Genomic DNA, 17,705 nt, shown 5'->3' with positions numbered 1-17,705 from the left:
CTGCTGAGGAGATGCCCATCCCATCATGAGTAAGCACAGTCGCACGGTCATCTAAAGTCACTGAGAGTTGTCATTCCTGGAGTGCTGCTTACAGGGCCAGTGCATGTTGTCTGAAGCAGTTGTGACTAGAATAAGGCCTCCTGAAGCAGGAGTCAAAGCTTCAGTTGTAGTGATTTTAGAGTGATCATAAAGTGTACAAATGGACAGGATGCTATGAGGACAGTCCGGCAGGTTGCTAAAGAAATGTTTGCAAAGCCAACAGTTCTTTCTCTCCAGGCTACCAGTCAAAAAGGAAAGGTCTATTGGCTGGCATTCAAAGGCTTGCATGGTGCACTCCTAGCAGTTTCAGGGATTCACAGAGAGAAATAAAAAGGGTGAATACAGTAGAGACTTTAAAAAAAAATAAAAGCTCAGCACAAAACTAACAATCTCACGGCATTTAACAGTGCTTAGCACCATTTTACAACATTCAATAGTGCCTGACTCCTGCCCCAGTGCCCTATGGAGAGCTGGATCTCTCTGTCTCAAAATTATCTAGGTATCTCTTTGTGAAAAGATATCATGTTGTAATAAAACTTTAAAGAGAGCAGCAATTATTTCTGCACAGACACAGATAAGTTTTTGTTCAATCACACATTCTGGTTATCTAAACTTGAAAATGCCCTATAATGTTTAAAAGGGAAGCCACCTGTTACACTTCTATAAGCAAAGGCCAAAACATATGGTTTTTAATACTGTAGGCACACAGCTTTAAAAAATTTTAAAGGTCAATTGCTTTGAACGTGGTTTTCTAAATTGCAAAGTCTCTATCCAAATTATAGCCGGAAATTTAGTCCTTTCCTATAACCAAGGGCTCATTAATGTCATTTCAGGAGGAGGTGTTTCAGTTCTGTGATGATTCCCCGTCTGTTGTTACATGGAATGAGTGAGGCTTATCATTCCCTACATTCCACTCTCCTGCCGCGTGGAGAATGTGAATTTCCCTGAGTTTTCCATCTCTTACTTTCAACCACAAAACTTTACTTATGATCTGCTCTCATCCTGCAATGCTCATCACCCCTTTTTACCTACTAAATTCTCCTTTCCCTGCAGTCTGAGGAAACTTCCCTCACCCTCAAATCTTCCCTCGGACTTACCGTTCCATCTCTGTTACAATTTCTCTTTGCTAGTATCTTCTTATTATTCTATCTCTTAAGAACAGAGCCTGAGTTATGTCCAATGTTTTATCACCAAGAACTACTGCAGGGCTATAATAAAGTAACACATGGCACTTGTTAAATAAATACAGGTGGTATGGCAGCTGTTTTGTTTCTTTATTGTCCTATGCGTTCATTTTGTGTTTGTAGTTATTGTTCTATTGGACAGAGAAAAGTCTTTCTAAGGCTTGAAGTTTATTCGTCCCTTTCATGATTTGTTCCTTGACTTCCACTCTAAGTTTGAGAAAGAATGGTTTACTAGATTCTTTTATTCACAAATCCGCCTTAGCTGACTTAGCTTGGCTGCTTGCAATAGGAAGCCACCTTCATGCAACATAATGGAGTACATTCTTTTCTGGGAGGAGTGATCTTTGTGCCAAAGATATTTAATTTTAAATCCTATCTTGTCATCATCTAAATCTATTAAGTTGGATCAATTCTATTATATTTGATGGAATTCATTTCTTATTTGTGAAAAAAGAGATTGTACTACATGATCTTAGCAGCTCCAAATTGCATGAAAATTTCAGGTGTAATTGCTAATATTTTCATAACATACAGTCAGAAACTCATGATGCTAATGCATGGTTTGATTACCATGCACTTTGTAAAGTAAATCTCATGAATTAATTGCATTAGCAAATGTGAAAATTCAACAAAAATATAACTTTCAAGTCATCACTGGAATTGGCTAAAGCTATAAATAAAAGTTATTAACATATAACCAAAGGCCAGAGTATTCCAGGATTCAAAAGCAATTTCATCCATGCTCCAGGTAGACTTTTATGATATTCATGGTTCTTCCCTCCCTTTGCATCTGTGCTTAAGACTCAGGCTGGCTCCTATTTGAGTAGCAATCTACTTGCCATGGTTTTAAGCCTACTGTGTGGTCTCTTCCCTAGTGAATGAATACAGTCCCGGTCATAATTCTGATTGGTATAAGCAACAGCCCATACCTAAATCGATCCATGTGGTCAGGGCTAGGGGCATTGCATTGATGCTGTTGAGTCTGAGAAGAGACATGCTTCTTGTCTTGTTGGTCCTATAACAAATCTATATTTAGGGTGGGAAAAGCAAGCAAAAATGTAGTGTCTTTTATCAAGAAAAGGAGTAGAACAAAATACAATTACCATAATGGGTACGCTTTGGAAAATGAATCCTTTAATAATAGCAAAGTAAGTGAGAGTTAGTAAGTATAAAAAGTACATCTTCCTCTGCCACATATATCTTCAAATTCACAACAAAAAATTGAACCATGTATATATTTATTTACCTGTTCCATTATTTCCACAACTCAACATATGGACGAAACAGCACATACATTGTTCTCCCATAAACATGGGCCTGCCAGAATTTCATAGTGTTTTCAGCAACACCATCTTCTCAGAAACTCAGATGTGGAAACATGGAATCAACTTTGATTTCCCTGACTTATTCTTAGTCCATACGCATGTAATAATTAAGTTCTGTTGATTATACTTTACACATGGAGAAACAGAAAAGCTGATTTTATTTATCAATATCCATCTTTTTATCTTCATCTCTAGAACCTACCTCAGTGATCTTCATTCTGTACCTTCAAGAATATATTTTGCTGATCATAAATTTTAATCAGTTTTAAGTTGTTATAACAAAATACCACAAACTGGGTGACTTATAAACAAAAAAAGATCTGGAGCCTGGGGAGTCCAAGGGCATAGCAGCTGCACCTGGAGAGGGTGAAGCATGGCAGTGGTGAAAGAGCAAGCACAAGCACATGTTAAGGAAGGAAAATAGGAGAGTAGTCTCACTTTATAACAAACTGCACCTCAGGAGACAATCCAATCTCATGCAAGTAAGAACTTACTCCGCTGAGAACAAAATCACCCATGGCAGCAACATAAAGCCCTTCATGATGACAGAATCCTTACGACTCAAACATTTTGTGAGCGTCTCCCCACCTCTTACATTAGGGATCAAGCTTTGGCATGTTTCAGACAGGACAAACCATATTCAAGCTCAGTAGATGATAACATCAATTACGACATAAAATTATTCCATGTCTGGTGGGTTCTTCTCATTCTGATGGTCTTAAGTCCTACTTTCTAGAAAGATGTTTTAAGACAAAAATTCATCCAAAATTCTCAGACACAATGTAATGACTTTGAACTTTGACTAAGAGAACTAAGACAGGTAGGCGGCTATTCTCTACTCTTCAAAGACTTTTCATTATTTTCCTTTTCTAATTCATAATTTGGATGATTATATGCTATAACCTTGGTTGGATAAAAGAACAGAAATTTATTATCTCACAGTTCTGGCCAGAAGTCCAAATTTAAGGCATTGGTGTGGTCACATGGTTCTCTGTCTCTATCTTCACATAGTCTCCTCTGTGTCTCAAGTCTGCATCATCTTTTTATTTTTTTTAGATTATCAGTCACAGGATATACAGTCAATCCCAATCCAGAATAATGTTACCCCCCATAGTTCCCTTTCTCTTTTCCTAAATAAAGTGAGATTATTTACAGACTCTGGTATCAGGAATGATTTTAAGTATACCTGTGCTCTTTACAAAATCTATAATAGCATCTTTTCAAATTTCCTTATTACTCTCATAGAGTTGTGTAGCCAGAGCTCTTGGTTCTGGCTCCTCTTGAGTAAACATGTAATGTCATAACATACAAAGTAGGAAACTAGGGTATCTTAGAGCTCCTTCTGTCTGAACTGTACCCTCCCAAGGGTCTGAAGTATGAGTCATACTTCTTTTCACAAGTGGCAGAAGTAATGTGATCAAAACCAGTGGTCAGCTGGATGTTGCTAATAAGTTTTATTTCTAGATTCATTTCTCTGTGTCAGTTTTTCATCTAATGTTTTTATCATTTTGACTCTGTTATAGATAAATGGGACTTAGACATAAATGCAAACTTAAGATAAGTAATGGATATTTTAGTTCAGAAGAATAAAGACATAATTACCAATGGTAATAGTCTGAGGAGTGCCCGAAGGCCTCACTCATCCTGTCTTTGACAGACATGGCCATTATCAAGCTTTACCCTATAGACTGGGAATGTGGGACTTACTCTAAAAGACACTATTTTGCCCTAAAACAACATTTTAGTACAGTATATGATTTTCACAGTTGATTGACTGTGCTTCTGGCATTACCATGACTCATTGTCCATGTCTCTAAATCATACTTTCTCAAATAAAAGAAACATGTGATTGAAAATTCGATGACAGTTTGCAAAGTCAGAAAGACTTCTCCTGCCTAGAAAATGTTTTTTCTAACACAGATGTGTTTCTCAATGCCTCAGAATTTCCTCTTTTGAAAATATGTTGAGCCAACTGAATTTTTAAAGAAAATAATTATATTCTGAATTTAGTTCTGCTGAAAGAGCATGCAAGAGTGGCAATCATGTCCTTTGTAAATGTGTCTTAAAGTTTGCCTGAAGTTTATCATGTGAGGAAGAAATGAATGAACTGGTGTCCCAGGGCCAATATAGACTTTGATTTGTAAAAGAATGAGAAAGTGCATAAAGATTTTAAAAATACATATGTGCAATGTGTACATTATCACTAATCCTCAGAATTTAAAAACCTCAATTTCTTTTATGTTAAAATTCTTATAGGTCATTATTCGTAACCTGCTTATCATTAAAAGATTCCTAGTGAAATAAAACCTGGGAGTGGGTAAATGTGTGACAATGGCAGGAATGTCTCTTTATGCATTTCCAGTTTATAAGACAATTACAGATAAAGCCACTGAAACATTTTTTTTCCAGTGTGGCTCACCATTTGCATTCATACCAGCAATAGATGATAGTTATGTTTGCTCAGCATTTGTTATTTACATGATCATTCCTTTTGTTGGTCAGTCTAATTGCTGTATACTCATATCTCATTGTGATTTCATTTGAATTTCTCTAACAATTAAAGAGCTCAGCACCTTTTCTTGTGCTTATTTGTTGTCTATATACCTTGTTTAGTGAACTGTCTGTTTAAATCATTTGCCCAATTATTATCACTTCCTTGGTTCACTATTAAATTTTAAAGTTTGTTATATATTCTAATTACTTGTTAACTATATGTTTTGCTAACATATTCTCTTAGTATGAGGTTAATCTTTTCACTTTTTAAATAGTCCTTCAAAATGTTGAAAATAATTGTAACTTTTTATCTTTTCTTTAAGGATAGTGCTTTTGGTGTTATGAAAAAATCTTTGTTAAATTCACAGTCAAAAAGTTTTTCTCCTCTACTTACCTCTAGGAATTTTATGTTTTTAAAGTTAGGTCAATAATTTATTTACATGCAATACAAAATATGGGTACAATTTCATTTCCTTTGTTTGCATATGGATATCCCCAGCACCATTTGTTGGTAAAACTCTTCTTCCTCAATTGAATTTCTTTGTAGTAAGAAAATTGTCAATTATTAGTGGGTCTATTTCTGGATTCTCTTTACAGGTCCATTGATTCATATGTTTTATTTTTTCCCTTTGCTAACTCTAATCTGTCTTGGGTGCTATAGATTCATATTGGTTTTGAGCCAAATAGTGTGAGCCTGCCAGCTTTGTTTTCCTTTTTCAAAATTGACTAGGCTATTCCTTTTTTTGGGATTTCCATTTCACTTTAGAAATACCAATTCTTAGTAAAAGAACCACATGAGATTTTTGTAAATTACATGATTTTTAGAAATAAATTTTGGAAGAATTAACATCATATTATAAATATTCTAGACTATAGCACAAGTATGTTTTTTAGACTTTCATTATCATTTTATTAAGTATTTTGTAGTTTTGAAAAGCACATCACACACAGGATTTGTGAGATTTATACATCATAACTATTTCAAATTTTTAATGTTATTGGTATAATCTGCAAATTTTAATTTTCAGTTCATTGCTAACATATAGCTGTATAATTGGTTTTGAAATGTTTTTATATCACATATTAATTCTAGTAGCTTTATAAGATTCTTTTGTATTTTCTATTCAGTTAATTTTGTTATTCATAAACAGAAGCAATTGTATTTGTAACTGTATGGCTTTTATCTCTCCTTTCTCTCTTATACTACTTAAAATGAAGATTAGAAATAGTAATAGGTGAACTGGAAGTGTGGATCAAGTGGTAGTGCATCTGCCTAGCAAGCTTGAAACCATGAGTTCAAATGCCAATAACAGAAAAAATAAGGGAAAAAGAAATAGTAATAGATGGTATATCCTAATACATTCATTCTTTTACAAATACATATAACTTTAGTTCTGAGTATTTTATATTGTTGAGGAAGCTTTCTTCTATTACATTGATGAATATTGAATTATATCAAACATTTCTTTTGTATCTAGAGAGATGGTTATAAACTGTTTCTTAAATCTATTTATATGGGTTATAACATTTACTATTTTTTTTACTATTCATTTAGTCTTCTATTACCAGATTTAACTCCATCTTTCCATAAAATAATGCTATTTTTTTACATACTGTTGGGCTCATTTTGCTGATATTCTTTGAGAATAGTTGTGTTTATGTTCATGAGGAACATTTGTCTACAATAATCTTACTTCTTTGTAATTACTTTGTCTGATTTGAATTTCAAGTAATTTGGGTCTCATAAAATGAGTTGAGAATGAAGCTGGAGTTTTGGACCCAAGACCCACACTCTTGAGATTCCATATGCCAGATCCAGCCACCCATCCCTAAATGTCAAGTGAAGAGATTTGGTGACGGCAGAGAAAGGAAATGCCTTGAGAAGAGTCAAAGTTCATTCTCAGCCATCTTCGGGGTGTAGATATAAGCTATAGATTTAATAAACAAAAGAACTGGGGGCAGGGGACTATGGTATACATAGTTAAATAGTCCCAGTCACAGGTGTGGTCTGGTTGACCATTATCTCAGTTCAAGAGTTCCAAGACAGGTTTCGGAGTTGTTATCTAAGAGTCAGGCAGGTGAAGAGTCTACTGTCAGGGGCAGTTTTTATTCCTTGTCATGAAGGTGCCAAGCTTCTTCTGCCTTTAATTAATTCTAAGAAGTCCATGCTTTTCAGCAAAAGCAGTTTGAGCACCTCTTACAAGGACACTGGTTAATAAAGAGCAATGATCACATCTTAACACAAGAATCTACCCACCCTAGTGCTCTTTATCTGAGACTAGTTGAGCAAATATTATTGAATACTTATTTTAGGGACAAATACTGAGCAAAAGGCAAGGAATATAAAATATGAATGTAATGCTACTCAAATTGTTCTCCAGAAGGTCATTCTTGAAGACTAATCATTTGGTATATAACTTTCATATTTTTTTATGAAAATATACCTTTAATAAGTATAAGTATCTAATAAGTATGTAAATTAACTATTGTAATATGGCATAAGTAGAGGAGGAAATGTTGACTCTTCTGCCATGGCATTGACACTATGCCAAGAATCCAAGCCTCTGACCCCTCTTTATCTAGGTCATTTTCAGGGTTGTGTTGACAAGTAGCAATCAGGAAGCATGAGGAAAAAATCTCTCTTTCTAGAAGACAATCAGATTTAAGCCCTTTCACCATAAAACCAGTGAATTCAGCGCATTCAGATTCCTCATTTGTAATGTAACCCACTGTTTACCTAGGCATCCATGTGGGTGGACACCTAACATTACCCTAGTGGTACTTGGGGGATGGTGAAGAATCAGTGCAAATGAACATGGAGCTCTGCATACATTTTTCCCCATGACTTATAAAATAATTTGTCTCTGACAGAGGAATCTCATGTTTTCTTTCTATATTTGCATGAAACAACCTAACTTAATACTTTGCAAATAGTTTAAAAGTTCAGACTCTGAACATTTCTTGATGGTTTTGGTGATGAGCATGGGATGGTACCAGATATATGGTTATCTAGAAAAATAAAAAGGACCCTTATGGGCAAGACGAGAGGGTATGACAGATTCCTGAGGATTTGGTAGGGAATGTTCTTGCTTAATGAGGGACTGGGGAAGATTAGGGTTCCCCATTCCTAACTACTCAGGAATATTTGAAGGCTGAGCAGCAAGTGACAGTACTGAAACTAATGTTCCAATGGTACCTTGGTGGTTGGTCATTATTTTTCTGAATGGGAAGAGGAGGGGATAAACCTTGACAAAGGAAAGCAAATCCTAGGACATTAGATGAAATGCAATAAGGCAGTGACTGCTCAGTCAGGGGGTCTCCAATGCTTAAATGAATGATCCACAAGAGGCAATAAATCATTCTGGGGAACAGTTTGCTTATTGAGCCAAATAGGCAGCCTCTAGAATGGAAAGTGCATGAAAGCCTGACTTACTATTGAGGATCACACTCTTTCCTGTAGACCCCTAAATGCCTCTAACCCCTCCAGGTCTGCCTAAGCTACTTTAAGTACAAAAATAATAAACTGGGAAAATTCAGGGTAGAGACTAGGATGATGGCCATTCCAGTTTTCTTGGAATTGAGGTTGTTCTCACTCCTAGACGTTCAATGGAAAAACCAAAAGTCTCAGGCAAACAGGCATGAATAGCTCTCTTAAGAAGGAACTCAAACATTTATGGCTCTGTTGGATACAAATACCCATGTCACTATTTTGCCTTGTCCTATGAGGAAAGGGGCTGGATTTAGTGACGGTCAAAGTGCTAAGTTTCCCTGAATCTATGGACTTTTGGCTGCTGTGATGTACACAGAGGAGCAGGCCGAACTTACCATGGGAATGAAGAAGAAAAATGCCTCTAGTTTTTCCAACTCAACAAGCTAGGTTCTGTTGCCCTTTTAGGTTATAAAAACCCTCAGTCAGGAAATATCATGGTCTCCTGTAATTATTATTTTCCCTAAAGAAGAGGTGTTAAGTTCTCTGTTGTGTTACATAACAGAGAAAAAAGCACCTGAATTCAACTGAGAAGGTTTGATAGAAACTCAGAGAAGGAAAAAATGGTAACAAACTATCTGTTCTCTTAAGAAGAAATATATACTTGAATAGTATTTTATTAAATTAATTGAATTTATAGTTAAAATTCTTTAAACAAAGAAAGTATCAGGACCAGAAAATTTTGCTGGCAAATATTTCCAAAGATTTAAGGAAGATATGATAAATATTACACAGACATACTTCTGTACAGTAGGAATCAGTTCTTGTAAGAGGTTCTCAAACTGCTTTTGCTGAAAAGCATGGATTCTTTACTCAAGTTCATGAATTAACTAAAAGTAGGAGAAGCTTGGCATCTCTCCTCCATTTTCTATCTGTTTTTCCTCTGAACCATTCTCTGGAGTCACCTTGAAACTACCTCAGAATCAAGAAAGGAAAGGAATGATCAATAACACCTTCATGACAAGGGATAAAAACTATTACCCCCAACAGTAAACTCTCCCTTGAATGGAATACCTTCCTGGCTCCAGATAACAACTCTGGGACCTCTATTGGAACCCTTGGGCAGACCAGAACCACCTGTGACTGGGACTGTTTAACTATGTATACCTTTGTCCACTACCCCCAGTTCTTTTGTCTCTTAAACCTACAGCTCATGTCTGTACCCAAAAGATGGTTGAAGATGAACTGAGTACTTACCCTTCCTCCTACCACAGCATTTCATGAGCCATGTAATAAACATCCTTTCTTTGCTTTCACCAGATCTCTTTACTTGGCATTTAGAGACAGGCAGCTGGACCTGGCATATGGAATCTTAGGAATTTGGGACTTGGGTCCAAAATTATGGTTTCATCCTTACAATTGAACTAGGCACTGTCATGAGTAAGTAGGAGTGAGATGGTCCTATATGTGATTCTTCTTCCGTTGCTTGCAATATTCTTTTAGCCCACAGATCACCTTGTGCAAATAAGAAATGTGAGAACACTTTACTAAAAATAAATCTATTTATGCATATACACACCAAATTTTAAATTCCAAAGAATTTGTTCATAGAACTTTTATCTCCATGTCTTTTCCAATGTGTCTCCAAGCTTCTCATTTTCAATTAGATAACAACAGTGTCCAATAAAACCAGATAATCCAGGAAGGAAAGGAAAACAGGATTGGTAAACATAGATCAAGGGACATAAAAAAAGAAAGTTTTGAATAGACTCAGGGTGTCCTCTTTCAACATTTTATGGAGATCTCTGACTAGAAGGTGGTAGAAGAACAATAAGGCTGCTTGCCTTGATTCTCTCCCTCAGTCATTGTTAGAGTCATTGATGCTTCTCAATATATCATGAGAAGTTTAGTGGTCTTCCAGGGACCTTAATGGTTAGATTGAGGAAAATAATTAATAGGGGCAAAAGTACTTATTCCTTTGGGGAAGCAATACTTTTCTAATGAGTAGTTTAAGAGTTGCTACATGACAACTCTATGGTAAAAGGCGATAATCCAAATACGAGTTTGGGAGGACAAAAGGACATTCCTTCCATCTTTCTTATGACCCATTCCTCCTTGCTTCTGTATCTCACTCATTTTATATCAACATTTGTTTCTGTCAAGTATTCTCAGAGAAATTTTCCCTTTAGCCTAAAAATGCTCAGATACTCTTTTAGCAAACATGCAACAAAACTAAACAACAACAAAAAACAATCAATGACAAAAGGTATCTAACCTGCCAAAACAACAAAATAATAATATATCTTGAGTATAAGCCTCTTCTATCTCTTATCTGATTCCTTTTCATTCACAGACAAAATTCTTAAAGAGTAGAAGAAAGTTTAAACCTTCACATCCTGCCTTCTGCCTTTCCATCCAGGTCTACTGAAATTTATCCTGTATTCATATGGATGTCAGCAAAATCACTCATATGGTCATCACCAATGAATTGGCTATAGACCTTCTTTAAACAGTTCTTCAGTTGTTTGTTTTGATACCAAAGAATAAAAATTGGGATATCTTTCACTTTACATTTCATTAAAATTGAGTTTATCCTTAAGGAAAATTAATTATCTCATGCATATCTAACTGATACATGTCTCTTACTCCCTACAATTACTACAATGTGTCATGTCCTTTTACTTATTTCTCTTCCATATCTGTCTGAGCCTTCCCCTCTTCTTCATGTTCTCTGACATCATGTAGCTCAAGCTTGTATAACTGCAAGCATTTTCTATAGACTTTTACCCTCTGAGTTCTCCCAACCTGCAAGCAGAGGAAGACTTTGCAGACCAAAATGCAAATATTTGGGGATTTCAATCATTTTAATGTACCTAAACTCATTTCCTGGTCCAGAATATGGTCTCTCTTAGCAAGTGTCTCAAGTGCTCCAGAAAAGAATGTGTATTGTTATTTAAGTGTATGTAACCAGTGATGTCCCACTGTGGACAGAGTTATTTTCCTTCCTAACTAATTTTCTGGATACTCGTTCTGTGAAATTCTTAGCAGTATATTGAAATATCTAGTTGTGATAGCAGATTTATTTCTCTTCTTTCAGTTTTATCAACTTTTGATTCACATTTTGAAACTTCAGTATTAGTCCCATACTCTTTGAAGTTTAATATAACAGTCACCCTGTTAAGTATTTTATCCCTCATGACTTGCTTGTCATCATAAGAAATGTGGGGTTATTAAAGACAGGAATTATTTATTTTATCTTTGTTATTTCATCTAGCACAAAATGTTTTTCATCCTACAAACATAATAAATCACTGATGAAAAAGTAAAAGAATACTTCTTGTTCCCCAGAATCGGGCCTCATTCCCTCCCAACTCAATGCTTAAGAGCAAATCCTTACTTTCTGAACACTCTCCTGTTCAGCAAACCCACAGTTAGATGGGAACTAGGCATCATAACATGTACTACATATCTAGACAACAGCAGGGGCGTAATCACAAAAGGCTAAAAGATCTGTAACATGGAAGCAGAGCATAATGATTTGTTTGCTGACCTTGGAACTCAGAATTCAGTTTGGCTCCATTTGCAGGGTTTTCCTGGGAAAGTGACTGAACTTCTCCCTGCCTTGGTGTATACATCATAAAAGGGTGGTTCACAAGAAAACCCATCATGTGGGTTGGAAGTGAGAACTGCTTCAATTAACAATCAGAAATTTTGGACTTTAAGTGTTTTGCTTAGTTATTTTTATTAAATTAACATCCAAACAATTACATTATTTTCTTTGGTGGTACTAGGGTTTGAACTGGGGGCTTCACACTTGCTGGACACTTGAGTCATACCTCCTGTCCTATTTTGCTTTAGCTATTTTTTTCAAATAGGCTCTCCTGACCTTACCTGGGACCGGCTTTGAACCACGATCCTCAGTGGGATCGCAGGAGCGAACCACCTTGCCTTATCCTACCTGATTATTTTAACATACTCTTCATACTTACAAATAGCTGGCACGATCTCTCCTATGAGTAGCTGAATCTCTGTACTGCTTCCCTGAGACCTCACTGGAGTCACTACAATTCTGAGAGGAGTCATATTTTCCCAGACATACCTCTGGTTGTTTTGTAAACAACTGACTTTGGACATTGTGCATAGATTGCATACACTTAACTCTTAGAGGGTTATTTACTTACTTATTTATTTAGGTTTTTAGGTGCTGTTACTTTGTCCCTATTGAATTGGCTATGTGAATTCAGTGCTGACAGAGCAGCATGAACCAGATCACCTAGAAATTCAAGGGAGAAAGTCATCATTGGCAGGACTGATCATGTGACTGCTCTGTAGATGACTAATAGCTTAATCAAAAATGATGTGACCTAAAACAGTGGCTTAAAGCAGAATTTCCAAGAATCTTGAAATGAATATTCACTTTTATCTGAAATCATGTTTTTTTAACTGTGCATTTTCTGTACCATGTTCTTTTTTTTTTGGATTACTCCACTGATTTGCCTCCTACCACAAGGACACTTAATGCAAATTCCTATTTTTAAGTACTTCAGTGAAAACTAAATTGTGTCTTTGAAATGTATAGAAGTATCTAGGTCTTTGAAGTTGGTGCACATTAGCATATGCAAGAATATGGTAAATAAATGCTTTAAAATAAGATGTCACAATATTTTACAAACTGCATACTAACATTATACTCCAGTTGAATACTTTTAATCAACTCATAATTATTTCAATGTATGGATTTAAAACAGATAAAGAGCTAAGACACAAACTCAGAAGTCTAATTGTTTTCGACCCCAGGGCTTGCAATTACTAAGTGGAAGCATTGATCATCTCCTTCCATATGACCCTATTTCTTTGTAAAGTCTGGGTAATAATGAAGTCTATACTTCACATAGTGTATAAGGTGGTTGTGAGAAACAAACTAGAATATTTAAAGAACTTAACTGTACAAAACAGAGTAAATACTCTTAAAGTATTCATTCACTTACTTATTTGTATATCACCCTTTCTGTGGTAGTTATAAGATCCAAAATTATACTGCAAATGCAAAGGTTTCATAGAAAATCACTGCAGTTTTGAATAACAATATTTAGTTATGGTCAAGAGACACCAGAATTTAATTTTGCCAGTAATTTTAAGTGAAACTATGTAATTGACACATGATTTTGTCTCTACATTAAAATGAGAAAATTGAGTGAGATAAATTCTCAGGTTTCTCAAATCTCTGAAAATCAGAGTATAATTCACACATCTGTGTTATTATATAGTCTTTTTCACCTTCACACATCTTTGTCTGCATTTTGAGACATGGCCACCAGAGGGCAGGAGGAATCAATTTATAAAGTTAATGTGGGTTTCAACAGGATTGAAGTACAGCACTGTAATAGAAGAAATAATTTCCACTAATATTGAGGTAACAATTTTTATCATTATTTTTTCCTTAATTGTATTTTCTAAATAATTGTGCAAATCTCTACTGAGTCATGAAGTATTTCCAAAACTCAGGTGAGGTACATTCTAAATAGTGATCATCTTGATTTACACGTGAATTTTCTCCAAATCTATCCATAAGTAATTAACAATAAAAGAATGATTTAAAAAGTGATTTCTATAAAAGTACATGTTATCTCAACTTTTGGCCTGTTCAGATATAAAAATTCTTTTCTCACTTTGCTTTAATTTATGAACTAGTTTAGAAAAGTATAAAATTACAAGTACATTGTAAAAGAAACATAACAACATCTGAAAATTTTAAATTGTTTTATGCCTTATTGTTTCATTCCACAGGTAATCACTGTTAAGTTTCTCATATATGCCAAAATGCTGTATGCATATGTTGAACACATAAATGAATAAACAGAAGGCATGTTTGTATGTGTATGTACTTGCATTTACATTTATAGATATATGTGTATGTTTGTGTTTATGTGTATGTATGTAATTGTGTGTTTGTGTTTGCTATAATGTATATGTGCGGTTTACATGTGTATATTGTATGGTGTACATGCATGCGTGTATATGTCTGTATGTGTGTGCATGTAATAATCATCAAATACCACATTTTGCTTCTTTTGCTGAGTTCATGACCCTGGATATTTTCCCTATCAGTCTGTGTTAGTGCAGTGGAAAAATATTCTACTTTATAGATTCACTAACAGATCTAATTGGTCTATAGTCTTCCGATTTGTGGCAAAATGAATTACAGTATAAAAATTCAAATGCATTTAAAAGTTTTTACTTCAAGCCAACAGAATTCCAATCTAGCTGGTGAAGAAGTCAGTATGATCACTGGTCCCTACCAAAGATGAATTAAGTTCCCTGTGATAGTCTCCTCAGTTACCATGTTTCAGCTGCTTGTGTGCCTCTTTTGGAACAAGAAATCCTCCTGCAGAGTGAGAATACTCCCGGTGGGAGATCTCACATACTAGGGAATAAAGCAGAAACTATCTAGCCCAAAAGGAAATCAATCCCCCTTCCCCCGCCCCACAAACACACATACACAGTGCAGAACAAGAGCTGCTGAGAGGCTCCCTCCACCAAACCCTTCCTAGTTCAGTAAACTCTTGTCCAAAGCTTCAGCCCTGTGACACTGTGCATTAGGACACTAGTTTGAAAAGCCTTTGCTTTCTGAAGGCTCTTTCCCTGCTCTTGTTCCTTCCCAGATCCCCTAGCTAAAAAAATTCTACATCCCAATTCCAGTAAAAAAAATGAAGGAAAAGGAGGAAAAAGAAAAGCAGAGATAGAAGGGATGCATAAATGAACACCTCCAGAAACAACTTTACAATAAACTGGCTTCTTTTTTCCCCTATTTAGTAGAGTTGCAATAGAGAGGAATTTCTTCTTTGAAGTATTAGTGACTTCAGATTTGAAATTGTCTGTTTACTATCTGATGTATGTCCCCAACAATAAGGTACAGGGCCCTCCTCTCCCCCATATGTTCATCTGTACATGGTCAAGTTTAAAAATGTACTAATATTAAACTATCTTGCTATAGTCTAAAGTTTCAATTCTTTCATTGAAAAAGGTGTTGACACATTTTTCAAATGTTTGCATCTTTGCCATTTATATTATTCTCCTGAATTCTTGCCTAAGAAATTTGAACTGGCCTTTAAAAAGAGACACAACTGCATAAGTCAAACTAGGATTTTATGTCCTCTAAGGAAAGGACAACGTTATTGTAGATATCTGAAACTAACTCATACATTTGGTTGAATTATGAAAGCCAATATGCAATATTGATAATATTTTATATCTGTTATTTTCCATCTTATTTGGACCAAAGAAAAGTTTCTAGGATCAAATGCTAAAAAGTGTTATCTTAAAATACATGCTATAATTCCATAGATAGATACATTCTCCCATAGATAGATACATTTTTAAGAACTGCAAAACTGAAACAAATAAATGTTTCTGATATATAATTTAGCATGAGAAAATAAACAATTTGCATTTTAATTGACTGATAGGAATTGGAATTTCAAATTGCTAAGTTTTTAAACGAGATAAAACACATCTCATTGCAGTGTCTGGAATATGATGAATAATCTATAAATTCTAGTGACTGGTGATGTTGTTATTTTCAACAGTTGTTTCCTCTCCCACTTTGTCTTCCAGTCTATGTTCCTTCTGACTGATCCAGTTCGAAGGAATTTATTTTACTGTGAAATTTGGTACAGGTAATGGGATCCCTTTGTAGTGATTCTTGGGAGAGCAGAGGTTTACTCCAGGTTTTACTAAAATTTTGTTGGAAATGACTAGTATAATGTGGTGTTGGGTGATATTTAATCACTGATAGACCTACATCTAGGCAAAATTCACATGAGGAGTAAGTTAGTGCTGTCTATCCTATTCAAGGTGTTCCCAATATTTAGGTGTAAAGATGACTTTGGGCAGCTTCAGTGCACAAGGGCTCATTATGAAACTATAATTCATACTTATAGACTTGTGGACTATTCTTTGATTCTGTCTTGTGTCCTTTACCACAGCAATTTATTTGTTTCTCTCTCTCTCTCTCTCTCTGTGTGTATATATATATATATATATATATATATATATATGTAAGATTTGAGGATAAAATTTTCTTGTAGGAATTCCTATTGAACATTTATAAGAATTTCCTTCTGATTTCTTTCTGTGCACTCTGGAAAGCACTTTGAGGTCCTTGTAATAAAACATTGAAGTGGTTTTCTTTTGATCATAATCCATTTCTAATTAAAGCATGGTTATGTGGCACGCTATTACGTGTGTATCACTTCTAGCAGGGAACTTAAGATGAAGACATTTGGCATTCCTTTTTAAGTCGCCATGCCCTTATGGCAACTCAATCTTGTCCTGATTTGATAAGCTCTTCCCTAGCCAGTTACTCCATTGAACACAGTGTGCACTACTTCCCCCTGGTGTGAAATCCTAATAGTGCATGGCCAGGCAGGAAAACCAGAAAAAAAACCTTTCACCTGTGTTGTTTGGTTGTCCTCAATTCGTGGGGCTTCCAGGGTCAATGCAAGCTTAAGTGGCGATAAGAGGGCCTTGCACAACCCCCCTTTCTTTCTCTTTGCTAGCTCTGGGGTGATCAATACACTCACCGGGTCAATGACTCCAACCCCACTTCCAATGAGGACTCCAAGGGTCCAACAGGGCCAGTCTTTTCCCTGGACTGGCTAGCGATCCGGGATTTTGCCATGTTCTCTATCACTGTAGGTCCTCTGCCTCCCAAGCGACTCTGCTCAGGACTGTCCCCCCTGCCCCGGGACTCGAAGGCATTTTCCAAGGATTGAGAGCACAGTGCTGGTCATCTATGGAGAGTCAAAGCAAAGACACCTGCTAAGCTTGTGGGACCCTCGGAATCATTTGCACCTAGCGCCCCAATTGTAAGGGAAAAAGCTGAGGCCACCTCCCCTGTATACCGCGCTCCCCCTCACATTGAGGGTGGGTGGGGAGGCTGTTGGCCTGCGTGTCCACGTGGTAGAGTAGGATCTCAGACTGTTCCTTGCAGGTAGCTTTAGGACGACTCTGGGCTCAGGAAGAGCCTCAGAACCCTGTGCCCCCTCGCCAAGTCCCCCTCCGGCCTCCCCAATCCCCCGCACCCCTAGTCCGACTAAGCTACGTTGCTAGGAGACTGAATGAGATGCCAAATAACCCCCACACAGGTGCTCTGACCCTCAGTAACGTGGGCGACACTGTCAACCGGAAGCACCAATTTTAGGCTCATTGGCCGCCAGCACTGCCAACCAACTAAGG

At 36.2% G+C, this 17,705-nt stretch overlaps 1 long non-coding RNA gene across 1 annotated transcript in view; it reads right to left on the bottom strand.

The window, feature by feature from the left end:
• Positions 1-17,474, bottom strand: part of LOC141417310 (uncharacterized) — a 60,788-nt gene extending 43,314 nt beyond the window's left edge. Inside the window, exon 1 of the long non-coding RNA XR_012441832.1 lies at positions 17,051-17,474. This is a non-coding gene — a long non-coding RNA (uncharacterized lncRNA). The remainder of the gene's footprint in view (positions 1-17,050) is intronic.
• Positions 17,475-17,705: the final 231 nt, after the last annotated feature.

Source organism: Castor canadensis, chromosome 15, assembly GCF_047511655.1.
Source record: "Castor canadensis chromosome 15, mCasCan1.hap1v2, whole genome shotgun sequence".
NCBI classification, from domain to species: domain Eukaryota; kingdom Metazoa; phylum Chordata; class Mammalia; order Rodentia; family Castoridae; genus Castor; species Castor canadensis.
The sequence above is the reverse complement of the archived record's forward strand: the minus strand, read 5'-3'. Positions and strand labels throughout refer to the sequence as shown.